Raw genomic sequence first — 17,773 nt, 5'->3', positions numbered from 1 at the left:
CAAATATATTTCCAACTCTGTTCCTAAGTAAATACAACAGGGAGAAAAGAAATCTTAAGTTGGTTCCATGCAATAGTCATATTCTCTTTTATTTCACTGCTATTTCAGCTGCTTTTCTGTCTTGTAACAGTTTTTTGGTTTCAGCTTGGATGGATCCACAAATTGTTATATCCTTTCTGAGCTATAGCTGACAATTTTAGCAATTTTTATCCAATCATGATACATATGCTGTGTCGCTTTACATCATATTCTCCTCCGTGTGAAATTGAAAAATAACAATTTCACAGAATAGACTGCCGCTTCATTTTATTTGTCACAGTTTCCATCATATTCACCAAAATCTGCAAAGCTTGTGACTTTTTGGTGACTTACAACCTTCCCTGATGAGTAGGGCATTAGACGGGCAAACCTTCTTCTGACTGTAATAAAAAGCCTTGCCTTTCATATACATTGGGTAAAAGCCAGACTTTAGGAAAGTGCATGTTCTGCAGAAATAGTCAAAATGTGGGACATTATCTCAAGATGTGGGAGGTGGGGATGAGGAATAAAAATGCAATGCAGTCCCACATAAATAGGGACATCTGGTCACCCTACTGCCGCCATGTAGCAAGCAACAAGCTCATTAGTATCCCTTAGAGTGACAGCTTTAACTAAACTGGAGGCTGTTGCTGTTTCAGCATACCTTCCCTGCCACCGTGCTATGGAGGCTTCCTTGCCTCCAGGGTCTTCCTTAAATGTGAATTAGAGCCCTTTACAACTAACACACACACAATTTGTATTTTACTCTAATGTTTTCCCCACAAATGCAAAATGATATAGTACTTCCCTATTACAAAGAGACTTGACTGTCATGTTGTTAGCCTAATAGTTAAGAATTTTCGGTCATTCTTCCAGACACATTTGTGAGGTCAGACACTGATGTTGGATGTGAAAGGTCTTTATGGACCTTGCTTTGCACACTGTTTCACAGTCAGGTTGGAACAGGAAGGGGTCATCCCCAAATTGTTCCCATAAATTTGGGAGCATGAATGTCCTGTTTAACAGAATTAACAGCTCCACACCATAATCCCACCTCCACCAAACTTTATACTAAGCAGTCAAGTAGTAGACAAGTATCATTCTCCTGACAACTGCCAAACCCAGATTCATCCATTGGATTACCAAATGGATAAGCATGATTTGTCACTCCAGAGAACACGTCACCGCTGCTTTAGAGTCCCGTGTGGTGTGCTTTACACCAGCGGTCCCCAACCCCCGGGCCACCAACCGGTACCGGTCCGTGAGTCGTTTGGTACTGGGCCGCGAGAGCTGAGGCTCGGGTGTGAAATTCATGGTTTCCAGGGCTTTTATCAGTTTTTAGCGTTATATTTTTTAAACCTTTTTATAGTTAACTCGGTTTCCTTGGGTCTTTTTCCATGTGTTATGAATAAATCTTCTTCTTTTTTTGTACCAGTACTGGTTTTATTTTGCTGTATTTATCCGCGACACCTTAAAGGCTGGTCCGTGAAAATATTGTCGGACATAAACCGGTCCATGGTGCATAAAAGGTCGGGGACCGCTGCTTTACACCACTGCATATGGTGTTTTGTACAAGCCTTGATGCCTTGGATGCAGCTGCTTAGCCATGGAAACCCATTCTATGAAGCTCTCTGCACACGGTTCAGCTGAAGATCACATGAAATTTGGAGGCCCGATGGTGCCTCCCGGCACTGAGTTGTTATCATTGCCAGTCGTTTCCAGTTTGTTATAATACCAACAGTTCACTGTGGAATATTTAGTAGCAAGGAAATTTCACGATTAGATTTGTTCCACGGGTGGCATCCTATCATGGTACCACGCTGGATTTTACTGAGTTCCTGAGAGCGACCCATTCTTTCACAAATGTTTGTAGAAGCACTCTGCATGCCTAGGGGCTTGATTTTATACACCTGTGGTCAAGGAAGTGATTCCAACACCTGAATTCAGCGTTTTGGATGAGTGAGTGTTACTTGCATACTGCTTCAACAGAAGGATGGAACTTACGGAAATCTCAGTGCCACAAAGTTGCTTTAGTCATGTGGCTGACCCCCAAATAGTGCAGAAACTAAGGTATTTCTTCACCTTACAGACTCTGATGTCTCATGTTCTTAAATCTCCTGACCTTTTGAACTGGTTCTTGCTGATGGGAGATTGTATCCATAAATTCCTTTAAGTGTGAACCCAAAACGTTGACCCACCTCAACTCATCTCCACAACTATTGGATGGTTTGTAACCTAGATGATATCCTGGAATGGATTTAGAAACACATCTAGTAAACTGGTAAATCTTAAGCGAGACTGCACTCTACTAAACCTGACTGCGAGGAGTGGTATGGTCAATAAAAACATGGCAAAAGGACAAAGGCTAAAAGCAGCAACAAAAAAAGCCTTAAAGGCCACATCTGAAGTTTGCTTCACTAACTTCTGGGGGACTTCTGGGGGAGTAACTCGAGCACTGAAATGCTGCTATTTCTTCCTCATTTTTGTTTCTTTTTCCATTTTCGTGCAAGCACACACTGCTCTCTCTCTCGCGCGCGCTTTCTCTGCTGTTGCAGTGCAGTTTGAACTATAGCTGGCACCGAGGTGGCAGCAGCAGCAGGCGAGGGCAGTCTGGAGCTGAGGAGGAGAGGTGGAAATAGACGAGGAGCGGCACCTGAACCTCATTAACCCTCTGTTTTTTTATAGCCCCTTGGTCAGTGTCAGCAGTTAGGGGAGTCTGGTGCGGGCAAACACTATGAGCTGCGGGAACAGCACCTAGCGAAAAAAAACCTTCTGTTTATATTAGAGCCAAAGTGTCTGTTTGTATTATGTCTTACAAGTCGGCGTAGCTCCCAAAAGGCAAACACAACTCTGTCCCTCGACTGCACTCTGCATTGCTAAAAAGAACAAGCACTACTGTTGTAACTGTAAATGCATTATCATGCTTTTTGGCATACTGTGGGTTCATGTTTTATTTAATGGAGAAGTTGCTTACACTTGATCCTCATTATAGCAAAAAATTCGTAAATATCATAAACATTTGGAACGGAATAAACAAAATGCACAGAGTATACAGCAGCCTTATTTTTATGTAACTTACCTCATTAATTCATACCAAGAACGGGGTTGGTTCCTTCCTATTAAGAAGATATTTTTATCCTCTTGACATTGAGTTTTTCTCTTTTTGTTCCCATACATATGTGGCTTCAGAATTATTAATCATATCCTTCAATTGCCTATGAGGTCATTCCAAAAGTGTTTTGTTCTTTTGTTTTGTTGTTCACCAGTCGCTTAAGTGGAAATATTTTCCAGAATTTTTACACCCTTTTATACCCGAAAATGCAGTCTGAAATAGCTGCTACTTTTCGAAACCTTGAGACTTCTTCAGATTTTATAAGAGCATACTGGGGATATTCAGAGATGTGTGAAGGTACAGCAAATTGTTATAACTGCAGTAACCGCATGTGGACTGAGAGAGGCATTAGGTACAGAAACAAGCATCAAGCATGACATCTGCTTGTGATATCCCAGCAGTGTGTCATGTGGCCATGAAAGACAACCAACACGGCAGCTGAAACACCTCACATCATGCTGAATGGAAAAAAAAAACATCTTGCCTTCTCTTGTCTAGTTTGACAGATTCTGCAATGTTTGCACAAGTGCCCTGCAGAAGCACTTAGCAGGAGTCACACTTTTAAGAAGCCAAATAAGGGATGTTTCGTTTTATTTAAATGGCAATTTAGCAAGGCTGGTAACACAGGATATATCAGCCGAGTCAACATGAGTGACTTTGCAGATGTTGACATTACCTTCAGTGGACCAGACATGGGTTTTTTGGGGTGCTCTTGAGCACTAACTATCAAAGCTTTCTGGAAGTTTTTCTTTTACTGCAAGAATTGGTTTTAGACTGCAACTTTAGGCATTTTATTATTAGCAGCCTGTCATAACAACACATCATTTAATTCCTTTTTTGTATTTGATTAAAAAAAATGCCAAACATAACACAGTTTGAGAGACATAAAATTGCACTAGTCATTTTGCACCAACAGGGTTAGCTGAAAATTGTGCTTGACAGGGCGGGTGTGACTCAAGTCGACCAATCAGAAGGTCTGTGGATTGATCCCTGATTTCTCCGGTCCATATGTCAAAGTATCACTGGGCAATTTACTGAACCCTGAGTTGCCCCAGATGCACTCATTGGAGTGTGTTTGTGGATGTTAGATATAGCACTTAGGCATAGATAACAGTGCTTTATGACTGTGCGTGTGTGAGTGAGTGAATGAAACTTGCATTAGAAAGTGCTTTGAGTGCTCAAAATGAGTATAAAGGCACTATATGAGTACCAGTCCATTTACCAAATCTTGCCACGGTGTGCAAATCTAAGGAAACTGGATAAGTGGAGGAAAACAAGAAGTAGCAAGCTGAAAGATTATCTCCAGCAGATGACCAGTATCTAAAAGTCAGAGAAAGATATAGAGGAAATCCGGCAAAGACACAACAGAGGAACTGAGAGATCCATCTGACCCTTCAGCTGATCTGACTGTTCACAAAAACCTCATCAGAAATAGCTTCAGTGTAAGGGTGGCTATCAAGAAGCTAATCTTTAGGAAGGAAGACAGGGTGTAAAGGCTTAGGTGTGCCAAATCACACACGAATTTGTCTGGGAATCAGTGGCAACATGTCTTAAGGAGTCCTATTTATCCTATTTAGAATTTTCTAGTACACAATTATCCTCAATAGATAAAGTGGAGAACAGTAGAGAGGTACAACAACATGTACCTCTCTACTGCCATCTGTAAAACACAGCGGAGATTCTGTTGTGGTTTGGGGCTGCACTTCAGTCAGTTTGTGATCTTGTTAAAAAAAATTGATGGAATTCTGAATGCAGATAAGTACCATCAGATTTTGATCCACCATACAATTCCATATGGATTAGCTATCTGAAGAACATGGACTTCAACATTATTGAAGGAGAGTGGGAATATCTTGAAAGAGAATGGAATAAAAGGCAAGGAATATCCAACGAAAAGCTTCGGAAAGTCTATCAAGAAGTCTGGAGAACTGGTCTTGAAAATTATTTGGAAGATTTACTATAAAGCTTACCTAACAGAGCTCAGGCTGTGTTGAAGAACAAAGGTAGTCATACCAAATACAGTGGAACCCTGACTTACGAATACCCCATTTAACGAAAAATCCAGTTACGAAGACAGTTAACGGCAATATTTCTGGCCGTGTTACGGCAAAATGCCCACGTAACGAAATCCGCTGGCTCTGATTGGCTGAGCCCAAAATGCCTACAATGCCTTCCGAATCATGTGACAACCCCCTTGGCTTTCGTACTTGTGCTTCACTGTTTCACTTGAACAACGTATTGTTGTTGCAGTTAGTAATTAGCCTATAGCCTATCGTTCACTCAAAAGGCGCGATGGGTGCTTCGACTTACGAAAGACCCTCGGGAACGAATTAATTTCATAAGTCAGGGTTCCACTGTATTGACTTCCTTTATTCTATATACCATGTTTCCATTTATGTTTGGACGTTTCAGTAACTCGCTGCACTTATTTTCCATTTTCCCAGAAAAATATAGAGAAGGTGCAAGTTGAACCTTACAGTACATCCACACATCCCACAGTTTAAACGTTGACTGTTGGACAGCCAAGATAAACTTGACTGGAGTTCCCATTCCTGCACTACTGGCTCTATTTTAGCAGCATGAGGAAATCCTTCATCCGGCTCCTTCATAAAATATTAGGTATTTTAATGATGGTCATATGCATAAATGTATGCAAACACAAACACACGCAAAAGTGTGTGTACACTTTTAATGACAGCCAAGCACCAGCATTCCTTTTAATATTCATATCTTTTACGCAACCTTTACGTAACTGTGGGACATGTGTACACATTTCTACGTGTGTGTGCATGATCTGTGCACGTGTTTGTGCACGCAGGAGTGTTTGTGTGTGTGTGTATGTGTGTAGTTTAAGTCTTTTCTCTGTAGTTTCCCTCATTATGAGAAAGCTCTTTAATGTTTGTCTCCCAGTAGAGAGGGGAAGGGAGTGTGAAACTGTTATTGCAGAGAGTGAGAGAAAAATCTAAGGGAGGGAGCCAGACAGGCACTCCTGCTCATGCGGTATGATCTCTGAGTTGATGACACCCATATTTGCCTCACTGGCATCTGTGCAGGCACCTACGCTGTGTCTCTATGTGACCTCAGCAATATAGTTGCAGATGACGAGGAAAGAGTGATTGGGGTGATTTACTTAAGAGGATAATATAGGGCGGGGGGGGGGGGGGGGGGGGGGGGGGGGAGAGTTGGAGGAGGTGAGAGATAAGAGGTGTGGATGAGGGAGGCGAAGAGGTACAACACGGTGAATCAAGAGGCTAAGGAGGGATGATGGCAGGCAAGGAAAAGGCAAAGTCTGCTCCCATCAGACTCTGACTGTACATAACAGTGACTGGAGAGCCCTCAGGATTGTGTGTGTGTGTGTGTGTGTGTGTGTGTGTGTGTTTGCTGTGCTTGCTCTGTTGGCCACTGATAACCCCACAGTACAACTGTCACAGTCACGCTTTCACTCACAGTGTGGGTGCAGTCTGTGTGTGTGTGTGTGTGTCTGCATGTATTTTTCAGTGTGTGTGTCCATCTGCCTTTCCCTGTTGCTCTCCGCCTGCCTCAGCGTCAGTCTGTTTCTATATTCCTTGATACCTCTCCAGTATCAGAGGCCACGATTTAAAACGGCTCAGTGGCCGCGTGGGGAGCCCACAGATCGGGGAAGAAACTCAGAGTGTAGCACACATCTAACAGGAGCCTCGTGGCCATTACTAGTGCACAATAACTGAACAGCCAGCTGGAGTGCCAGGATGCGTCTTGGTGGGCTGTCACTGGACCAAAACAGAAAAGAGAAGTCTGAAGTGACTTTACTGCTCGCTCAAGGCAACTGAAAATGGGGCTCAAAACTGTGCTGCGATTTCAGCAGCTTGAAGATAACCCCATGTGGAAACATGTCACCATGTTTTTGATCTTTAAATCTATATATGTAAAGAAACTAAAGTTCTCTTTTGCGCGTCCAACGGGTCTGATAACTCGAGGCTAATGAAAAAAGTGCAAATGGCATCATTAAAGAAAAACATCCAGTTGTCAGAGGTGCTCATTACAATCATTTTTCTGCCCTGAGCCTGGGGGCAAATTTGATTCCGCTTGCAATTTTTTAATTCACAAATATTAATAGCAATAAATATTAACAGTAAGCTGACAGTTGTTCTCTGCTTCACAATTTGTGGTGTGCCTTGTATGTTGATTTCTAACTGATGTTTTAATAATTACAGATCCAATGAAATGCCTAACAGTGAAGGATTCTTTTGGAGAAGTGGAGGACATTAAATTACACACAACTAAAGCAATGTCAAGGATGAATGCTTGACACTCATTTCCTCTTTCAGTCCTTTGATTTTTTTTTATTTAACCTTGTGCACAAACTCTCAGAATCTACAATGGCTTTTTGAAGACAGAGCGGCAACACTGCCACATAAAAAAATTACTGTATTGCCATCCTGCTAGCTACACAGTAGAATGTTAACCTGCCGATTTACATATCATTAGAAATAATTTGACAAAGCAACATGCTATTGTTTGCTTATTAGCATTGAAAATCAGCAACGCTGAAGTAAATGAGAATAGCACAGGTGGTTATTGATGCTAAAATTTACCATCACCAATGTGTTGTTGCTAAAAAAAAAAAACTATTGCACATTACTCGTTGCTATTCCTCAAAAGTGATGCATTACGTTACTTAATCAGTCACTGAAGAAAATAATTTGTTCCACTGCTCAGCATGTGTGTTGCTCTGTAACAAGGCCTAAAATGCATAATCGCATAATTACCAGCTAACCCCCGAGATTATAGTCCCATATGCTAACACAATCACAATCAAGACACACAATTTTTTTAGTGTTTAATTTTGAACATAAAGCTAAAAATGCAAAGCAGAGATCCACAGGAAAGAGACTTCAAGGTGATTTTACTGAAGTTACATGAAGAGGTGCTACAAGTCTGACTATTCAACACTGCTTTTGTTACCTGTTCAAGTTCTTGGTCTGGCTCCTGGGCTGGTGTTGGCAGACATGCAGCTTTAACATCATTCTGGGTTCTTCACTACCTTTGTTTCAGCTGCTGCCTGTGCAGATATTTGCAGAAAGCATAATGCAGTTGTTTCTTGCCTGGGTGGAATTTCCACTTCAGCGTGGGGCCTTTATCATCTTGTCCTTTCGTATAATAAAAACAAATGTAATGTTTATATAGATCCACTTCTCAACAGCTGTGGATCGCACCACCATTTTCCTCTTTCCTACTCATAAACTGATACCAGCTGATTGTAGGAAACTGCAGAATGAAAACGACATGTTTTTCTTCTTTTTGCTGTAGTACAGCAACACGTTACATTACTGTATTACTTTGGAACACGTTACACCCAACACTGGCTACTATCACATGGCACTGGAAGCAGTTAGGAGCAGTGTGTGGTAGACAACCTGTGTGGTAGACAATAGCAAGTCAGTGACTAGTGTTTGAAGGGACTGCCACTGAGAATGAAGGATACACAAACATAGGACGTGAGTGTCACTGTGTACCAACATACGTAACCAACTCACAAAACAGTTGTCATTTAAAATAAGGCAAGGCCATAGCTTTGAAGAGCACAGTTTATTCATTTTATAAGCTTTTTTCTCACATTGTCTGAAGTTGCTGTTTCTCACAGATAGGACACAAGAGGAGATACGTCGCTTCAACCATGTCCAGACTCCTGAAAACACTTCTCATGGAGCTGCCTGGGAAGCGTGTGCAGAGGGCAATGCACATGAAACTGACTCACTATATGTATGCTCTGCAGTATTCTCACACGGGTGGAAGCTTGAAGGTTAAAGACTGTTTGATCCCCCGATATCCAGTCAGTAATGCCTAGATAAAATCAGGATTGCAGTGAATGTGTGAAAATGGCTAAAGTGATATTGGATATAAAAAAATATCCTAATTAAGGTGTTCATATATGGCTTCAAACTACAGTATCCTTCTAGCAAACATATTTCTAAGGAGATTCACCCACTAGACATATATAGCTGATTTAGATCACAGCAGACTGGTTGATAAACAGTGACATTTCATGGGGAGACCACCACAATGAATGTTGCAAAAACCTTCACAGTATCAGCAGCGAGTTTCCTCTGCTGAGCGCAGAAATACAACGGTGAAACTGTCAGTTAATTCTGGGTGTACTGAATCAACTTGTAGCATTGATTCTCTTCATTTAGGCGACCTATTGATTAACTGTGGTTGCTGGATTCATTGTTACAAGTAACAGAAACACTTTCTATAATAGCAACCTACAGAGTAAACTTTTAGCCACTGGCTGAAACATCAATAAATGGCTTGCCATGAAATTTCACTGGAGATGTCAGTTTCCCCTCTACCTCTTTATTTCTTTTCATCAAAAGTAGTCAATGAAAGCTACTTGATGGATTGCCATGAAATTTGATAGTTTGGAAAATCCTGAGAATGAGTCTTAATGGCACAGCTTTTACTCTCGTGCCACATGGTTGCACCTTAGACCAAAGATTAATTTTAAGTTCAGTTAGTCTCAGTAGTATTTGTGTTTGGTATTAACTAGCCAATGTTAACCTGCTAACACAGTACCAAACTAAGAAGGTGAACATGGAGAATCTTCTACATGTTAGTTTGCTTATCATTTAGCAAGTAGCTGCACAGAGAACGTGAGTTTGCATAGCTCTCCACTAACATACAAAGGATTACCCAAGACAAAGGGCAGCCAGACGGACTTGAGCGCAGTCCTCCAACAAGCAAACAGCGCATTGTACGCTATGTGTGCACTAGAAGCACTCGGATTCAGTCCAGTCTAACTAGTTTCACTTTTGTTTTCTTCATGGCTGGGGCAAAGCTAAGGACCAGTAACAGCACGAATTGGAGCAAGAACTGCCAGCATACACAGTTGGTTTCACATGTTTTGGATGCTGCCCACATGCATCTGCAAAGCTCTGTGTAGCACCAGGAAAAAAAACAATACAATACAATGCTGAGGCTATATTCTTGTTTTTATCATGTCACATTTTGTAGGAGTCAATGATTTGAGTTGCAACCTGGCTATTCATAGTAGTTTTGAGAACAGCACTTTATAGGACACTATCATTGGGGGAGTTTGCCACAGAGTATGTCTGTGGTCAGCCTTCAGAATAAATCAGTTTATGTCTGCTCTGCAGCAAAACATATGTGCCCCCCAGTCTTGCTGCCTGTGTGTATCTTTTCAATATAAGACATACATGTCGTGTCACTGGATACATAGCTAAACATGTCTCCTGCCTCTCCTTTTTAGGATCCGTGGTTTTTCTCTCAGTCGGAAAGAGTAAAGACAGACAAAGTTGGAAATGAAAACAAAACAGTTAACAGAAGAGAATGCAGCCAGTGAAACTAATGATAAGGATCATTTTGAATTACATATACTGCAGAAAGAAAACGTGTGTCACAGCTACAGATTAGGGTTCATCTTCCCTTGCCTGACATATTCTTTGTATTATTATCTGTATTTAAATCCTCTCTTCCAGGGGCGATGCTAAAAAGCAAAGTGCTGCACTTTAAAGATGACAAATTCAGATCAAGCTCGATGTTGTCAGAGCTACCTAGGAACGCCATCTGTGAGTAATATTTTAAATAGAAGATAAATGTTGATGAAGCATGTGTCATTCGCACTTCAGCTTCCGCGCCACAGAAGTTATTGTTACATTATTTACATTACTGTACAATACCAACTGTCCAATAAAGCAATATAGTAGGAAACAGAAATATATGGACTGTCCATGGATAACAAAAGGTCTGCAAAATGCATGTATAAAGAAAAATGCTCTATACAGAGAGTTCTTAAGAACGAGAACTAAAGATGCTGAAATCAGATACAAAAGATATAAAAATAGGTTAACTAATATACTTAGATTTAGTAAAAAGGAATACTATAAGAAGCAATTAGATATAAATAGAAATAATAATAAAAGATTATGGGAAATCCTGAACAGTGTTATAAAATGTGGGACTGGACAAAAGCACTATCCCAAGTATTTCATTTGTAATGACCATGAAGAATACAATATGGATGTTGTGGCAAATAGTCTCAATGAATTCTTTGTAACTGCTGGACCAAATTTAGCAAGAACAATCACTCATCCTGGGAAAGCACAGGAAAAACCCGATACACTGATTGACAGAAATCCATATTCTATGTTTCTCACAGCCGTTGATGAAAATGAAGTTCTTGAAATTGTCAAAAAATGTAAAAATCACAAATCTTTGGATTGTAATGATATTGATATGATAGTGGTTAAAAGAGTCATTGAGGCTATTATAAAACCATTTACATACATCTGTAATTTATCATTTCAAACTGGTCGATTTCCAGACAGAATGAAAATAGCAAAAGTTATACCTCTATACAAATCTGGAAACAAACACCATTTCACAAACTACAGGCCTGTCTCTTTACTACCTCAATTCTCAAAAGTTCTTGAAAAACTGTTTAAAAACAGACTGGAAAAATTTATAGATAAACATAAACTACTCACTGAGAGTCAGTACGGATTCAGATCAAGCAGATCAACATCATCGGCACTATTAGATTCAATAGAATACATCACAAATTCCATAGACAAAAAGCAATATGTGGCTGGGTTATTCATAGACTTGACAAAGGCATTTGACACTATAGATCATGATATATTAATAAGAAAACTGGAACGTTATGGTGTCAGAGGGGTAGTTTTAGATTGGGTCCGGAGTTATTTAAGTGACAGAAAGCAGTTTGTGAAAATAAATGGTGGTTGCTCCTTATGTATGGACATTGCTTGTGGTGTACCCCAAGGGTCAGTTTTGGGTCCAAAATTCTTCAACTTGTACATTAACGACATCTGTAAAGTGTCCAAAGTATTAAAAGTGGTTCTCTTTGCTGACGATACAAACATTTTTTGCTCTGGTGATGATCTGCAGAATTTATTGGAGGATATGACTAATGAAATAAGTAAAGTGAAGTTCTGGCTTGATAAAAACAAATTATCATTAAATTTGAATAAATCTAAACTTATGTTATTTGGAAATAGTAGTTTAAATACAAATGCAAAGATTCAAATAAATGGTGTTGATATTGAAAGAGTCAGTGAAAATAAATTTCTGGGGGTAATAATAGATGAAAAACTTAACTGGAGAGCTCACGTAAGATATATTCATTCCAAAGTATCACGAAGCATTGCAGTACTAAACAAGGCAAAACAGGTATTCGACAGAACATCACTTCATATTCTCTACTGTTCACTGGTTTCACAGTACTTAAGCTATTGTGCAGAGGTCTGGGGCAATAACTATAAAACCACATTACATTCACTTTTTACTCTTCAAAAGAAAGCAATTCGAATCATCCACAATGCAGGTTATAGGGAACATACAAACTCACTATTTTTGCAGTCTGAAATATTGAAAATTGACGATATAGTGAAATTCCAAACAGCACAAATTCTATTCAAAGCAAAAAATAAAGAACTGCCAGGTAATATTCAGAGTATGTTTTTTTTGAAAGAAGGAAGTTATAATTTAAGGGGTTTTTGTAACTTCAAAACAATGAAGGTACGTACTACAAGAAAAGGCTTTTGTGTTTCTGTTCAAGGAGTGAAACTATGGAACAAACTGAATATGGAATTAAAGCAATGTCCAAACATAAAACTGTTCAAAAAGAGTTATAAAAATATGATCTTCTCGATCTATAAAGAAAAGGAAAATATTTAAATTAAGTGAATGTCTCTATTTAAAAACAAACAAACAAAAAATTCATGATGTGATATTATAGTATATAGTATATCAGAAATCTGTTCACTATTTTTATTACAAATTATATCAGTAAGGAAGCTGACTAAATATTCACTGATAATTTATGGGACAGGGGTGGGATTAAATAAGTGTATACTTCTTCCCACTCCCTTTCAACATGTAAATTAATCAGAATGTTTTTTTGTATGTAATTTGTATAGTATATTTTTTTTTCTCTCATTTCTTTTCTAAATGTACTTGTATATTGTTCACATGTTGAAATAAATTACCAATCAATCAATCAATCAATTGTTTTTGTTGCGTCGTGAAATAGTCTTTTCTTTATTTTAAACACTCACTCATCAAGCAGATTTGCCAATATAAAGACAGCATAATGAAGCATTTTGTCAGCTTGAGAATAACACATTTTAATGCGCTGTCAGGTTTACAATAAAAATGTAATTACAGTTTTGTCAACGCACAATAGGAATAGGGTTGAAGAATCAGACTGCTCGGTAAGATTTGCATTTAGTTTAAATTTTGTTTTCTATTACCTTCCTGATTTGTGGGTGATTAATTGTTTTCTTCACTCTTGCATAAACAAATTCATTTCAGGGTGCTCTGGAACGTTCATGCACTACAGTTCAGGAATATTAGGTGCAGGTACTTAGATTTGAGACATGTTCATTGTAACTAAATGGTTATTTTCTTTCATATTGAATAATAGCTTAAATGATCCTGCACTCATTCCGCTTCTGTGCAAGCTGCTCGCCCGCCAGTGTCTTGCTCAAGGACACTTCAGCATGGAAAGGGCAGGGAATCAAATTGCCGACTCTGCAATTAGTAGGGATCCTTTTCTACCACCTGAACCACAATCACTCAGATAAAGGCAGATAGTTAGTGAGCAGAGTTCCAGGAAAATGTTCATCGGATTTTCTTTGTCTTTCTGGTAACAATATTATCTCATTCTGTACATTTTTGCTGACAGTCATCATTATGTTTCCTGCCCTGGTGGGATTAGTGCTATGTCTCTTCTCATGTATTATAAATCATCTTCATTTCCGGAGTTACTCTCCCATGTTCGGAGGCCGCTTGACAAAGCATCCTAATGTTTGAAACAGTTCAGTGATTACCAAACAGCCTGACAGCCCGGTGGCGGCAGCACAGCCCGGTGGCGGCAGCACAGCCAAACGAGCCCATCTTCCCGCTCTGCTTCTGGTCAGAGCTCTGCAGAGCTGATTGTTGGGGAACTGCAAGACATTTTTCAGCCTCGATGGCTGCCAACTTCGAAACAGCTCCCTGCAGTCTAAAACTGATGCAAGGTCAATTTAGTGGATCTAAAGGGCTCACAAGGAGCAGGCCTTGTCCCTTTATGATTTTGTAGGGTAGAATCTCTTCACCAATCATTTCAGGATGTTATCCTGTGTCTACCCTCACCACCTCACACTCTATACTCTATCTATTGACCTACAAAGAAAGAAAATTATAGCATGAAAATTAAAGATAATTTTCATATTTTTTCCCTTTACTCGTCCAAGTCTACATTTAAAGTATATATCATGAGAGTTAATTCACCTGAAGTACAGTTTGTCAAAACCTGTCGTCTTCAGTTTGATTTTTGCTATTAGGGTTTTTTTCCAATGTTTGCCGTTCCAAAAATCTGCTTTTGTCCACTCGTCAATTTTAAGAGTTGTGATTGCAAGGAAGGTGTATTTTGGAGAGCGTAGGAAGCAGGAAGCCAGAAGTCAAAACTAACAGAGGGTGAAATGTTTTTAGAAGTCCCATTTTTATCTCAGCTGCACAGTTTGTAATTCTTCTTTTACTTCTGCTTCACTGCTTCATATGAGAGCTGGGAGATATGCTATCTGAGTATTATAGCGGGAAAAGAGTCTGAGACAAGATATCAAGTGTGATTTTATACTGATGTTTGTGTTTATGTATGTGTGACTGTTTAGCTCAAATCTTGGGTATTATATTCACATTCTATTATAGCCACCAGTGATTCGAGTTAAATTGACTGGCGAATAAACCTGCCCTTTTGGAGACAAAACTGTGCGTGTAGATCTGTGGCAGTTTTCTAAAGCGCCTTTTCAAGATGACAGAGTCAGAGAATTAGAGGTTGTTTGTCTCTGGCTAATTGTCAAACCTCAAATTCAGGAGCCCCAGTGTGGATTCCACCCTACCCATGAAATAAGCTTTTTTTTACCTTTGTAGAGTTTCTAAGGTGGTCACAGGAGTTTGACTATGTATGTGTGATTTTATGGATTTGAAGAAGACTAAACTTGTGCAACCTTATGGGAGTCTTCCAAAAGTATGAGGTGCTTTGGTGTAGACTGCTAGCCATCTGGTCCTTTTATGATCAAAGTGAGATCAGTGCGTTTCTTGGCACAAAGTCAAGAACATTACCAGCGGTAGTCCTTGTCACCAATCGGTTCTGGAGGTTCAGCCGGGGGAAGGCTGACCTGTTTTGGGAACCTCAGAATCCCCTCTCGCCTCTCACAGATGACATGGTTCTGCTGGCTTCATCAGAACGTGACCTTTAATATGCACTGTGGCACTTTTCAGCCAAGTGTGAAGCAGTCAGGATGGGGTCAGCACTTCAGTCTGAGAGTATAGTTCTGGAAAATAGTGGAAATGCTCCCTCTGGTTAAGGGGTTAGGAGCAGCCTCAAGCAAAGGAGCTAGTGTGAGCCGTGTGAGATGGAGGGGTGCATTATTGGAGCCGCTGTGCCTGACAGTTCTGGTGAAGAGCTGGATGGCAGATCTTACAATTTACCAGTTTATCTGTGTTCCAGGTCTGGCCAGTGGTCATGAGCTCTGAGTAGTGAATGAAACGGTGACTGTTACAAGAGTTTCAAAATGAGTTTGCTCTGTGCTGTGGCTGAGTTTAACTCTTGGAGGCAGGATCAGATGCTTGATATCTAGAGCTGCTGGTCCTTTGCTTCTAAAGAAATGTTTAGCTTAGGTGGTTCAGGAGTCTAATTAAGATGCTTCATGGGCATTACCGTACCTTAGAACCTTAGAGGTTCTTCCCTCCACCTGTGAGGAGACGCAGGGGCACCACCAGAATTTGCTGGTGGGATTACAAATTTAATCCAGTCTAGAAACATCTTAGAGGGACTGAAAAACTGGAGAGAGAGGTCTAAAGACTTGGCTGAGCCTGCTGGCACCGTGACCAAACACAGCTTGGGATGGATGGAGAGCAAGTTTTTCTCAGCAGCAGGTTTTGATTTATGAGCTTCAGTCATCAGTTAAAAGATGTCCTATGGATCCTGTAAGGTCAAGAAAAGATGTAGGGTAGAAAATATAAGGACTTTGAGAGAATCACGCTGCATTTATATACGAGTCTCCTTAAATATACAGAAATCGATATTATTGGATCTGTGTTCTTAAGATGTTGTTTTTTCACACAGGCAATATAAATGTGGTTATCCCTGTGAAAAATCTCACTTAATTAACAAGGCTCGGTTGGTCTTTTTCCCTTTTTTTGTTCTTTTTTTAATGACCACAGGCTGCTGGTCACACAAGTGAAACTAAATGCTTAGCACACTGGTTGCTTGCCCTCCTATCCACTCATATTCTCTCTTGCTAAAGAGACGATTCAGTTTAACCTTTGTCTTTATTAAGACTTTAAGCATCTGTGCCTTAAGTAAATTAATTAATGATAATCCTAAAGACTGGCAATGCAGCAAAGCTTAAAGTTAGGGCATAATTTATGCAAACTGAGTTAGGCTACAATGTGAACTCTTACTTTGATCATTTAAGTAACGCAAATATTTAATGAAGAAGTGTTTTTCTGAATTTTTCTGTTACACAGTGCGTCCAAACAAGCAGATTTTGCCACCTCAGCGTAAGGTTAAGAATTTGTCCTGGTGTTTAACATTGTCTCAAACTTCGTAACACATCAGCATATTGGAAAGCTTCAGAATAAGATAAAATCATGTTGAAAGGGTTATTTTTTTTCTTCTGAATGGTGGAAAGGTGTGTCAGCATTATCTGCTTTCCTTTTGTAAAGACAGTACATTGTATCTGATGCTAAAGATGAACTAAAGCACTTTTCTTTTGCATTTTTGAGAAATCAAGCAACTCTAATCATATCTTCTGCTTAGACACTCATTAGTTAAGAACCTTTCCAAGCAAAAGAGATTTTTCCCTCTCAGCCATAGTCCAATAGCAGATTTCAGCCACTGATCGCAGCCACACAGCAAAGACAAACTGATTCATAATTTCGTAGAGGCCATGGCCATCTTCATTCAATTACCCACTGAAACGGTGTTTGCAGTGTCTTGTTAGCTTTGCCCTGTGAAGAGATAATGAGAGTGACACTAACAGCACTAGAATTACATCCAGGTAGCTTCTACTTGTCTCACTACTGGAGACTACTGCATTGCCATGCAGCCTGTCATACAGAACAGCGGTCACAATGGGTAAAGGTTTCCTGCGATGAAGGCTTCGCTACATTTGTGTTACTGTAAAGGAATGATGAGTCTTTTTTCTGCTTGCCTGATCACTGTCAACAATATATTTTATAGTCCTAGGGAATACATATTTCTGAGGAAGCGTGCCAGCTATGGTGCAAACTCTTAATGGAGAACTATACATTTTTTCTCAACTTTAAAACTACAGTCACTGATTTTTTCCCCCAATTAGGGATAAGTGGGGGAAAAAAAGTTGTGGCCTATCATCACCTTTTAAGTTGTTACACTGTATGACTCTCATTATGCTCTGTTTTCACTCTCTCCAAGTCCTCTGGGAAATATTTGGCTCTCAAGCTGCTAAATGCTCCAAATAGCAGACTATACCTGTCTCCTGTTCGGTTTTTACACGTTGTCATTTGAGTTTGTTATTGCCTGTATAATATATTGCTGCTTTAAAAAGAGATAAATACAGTATGTAAAAGCACATTTAGCTTCATTGTTACAAGAAC

The sequence above is a fragment of the Maylandia zebra genome, linkage group LG19 (genome assembly GCF_041146795.1).
Source record: "Maylandia zebra isolate NMK-2024a linkage group LG19, Mzebra_GT3a, whole genome shotgun sequence".
NCBI lineage: Eukaryota > Metazoa > Chordata > Actinopteri > Cichliformes > Cichlidae > Maylandia > Maylandia zebra.
Note: the sequence above shows the minus strand (reverse complement) of the source record.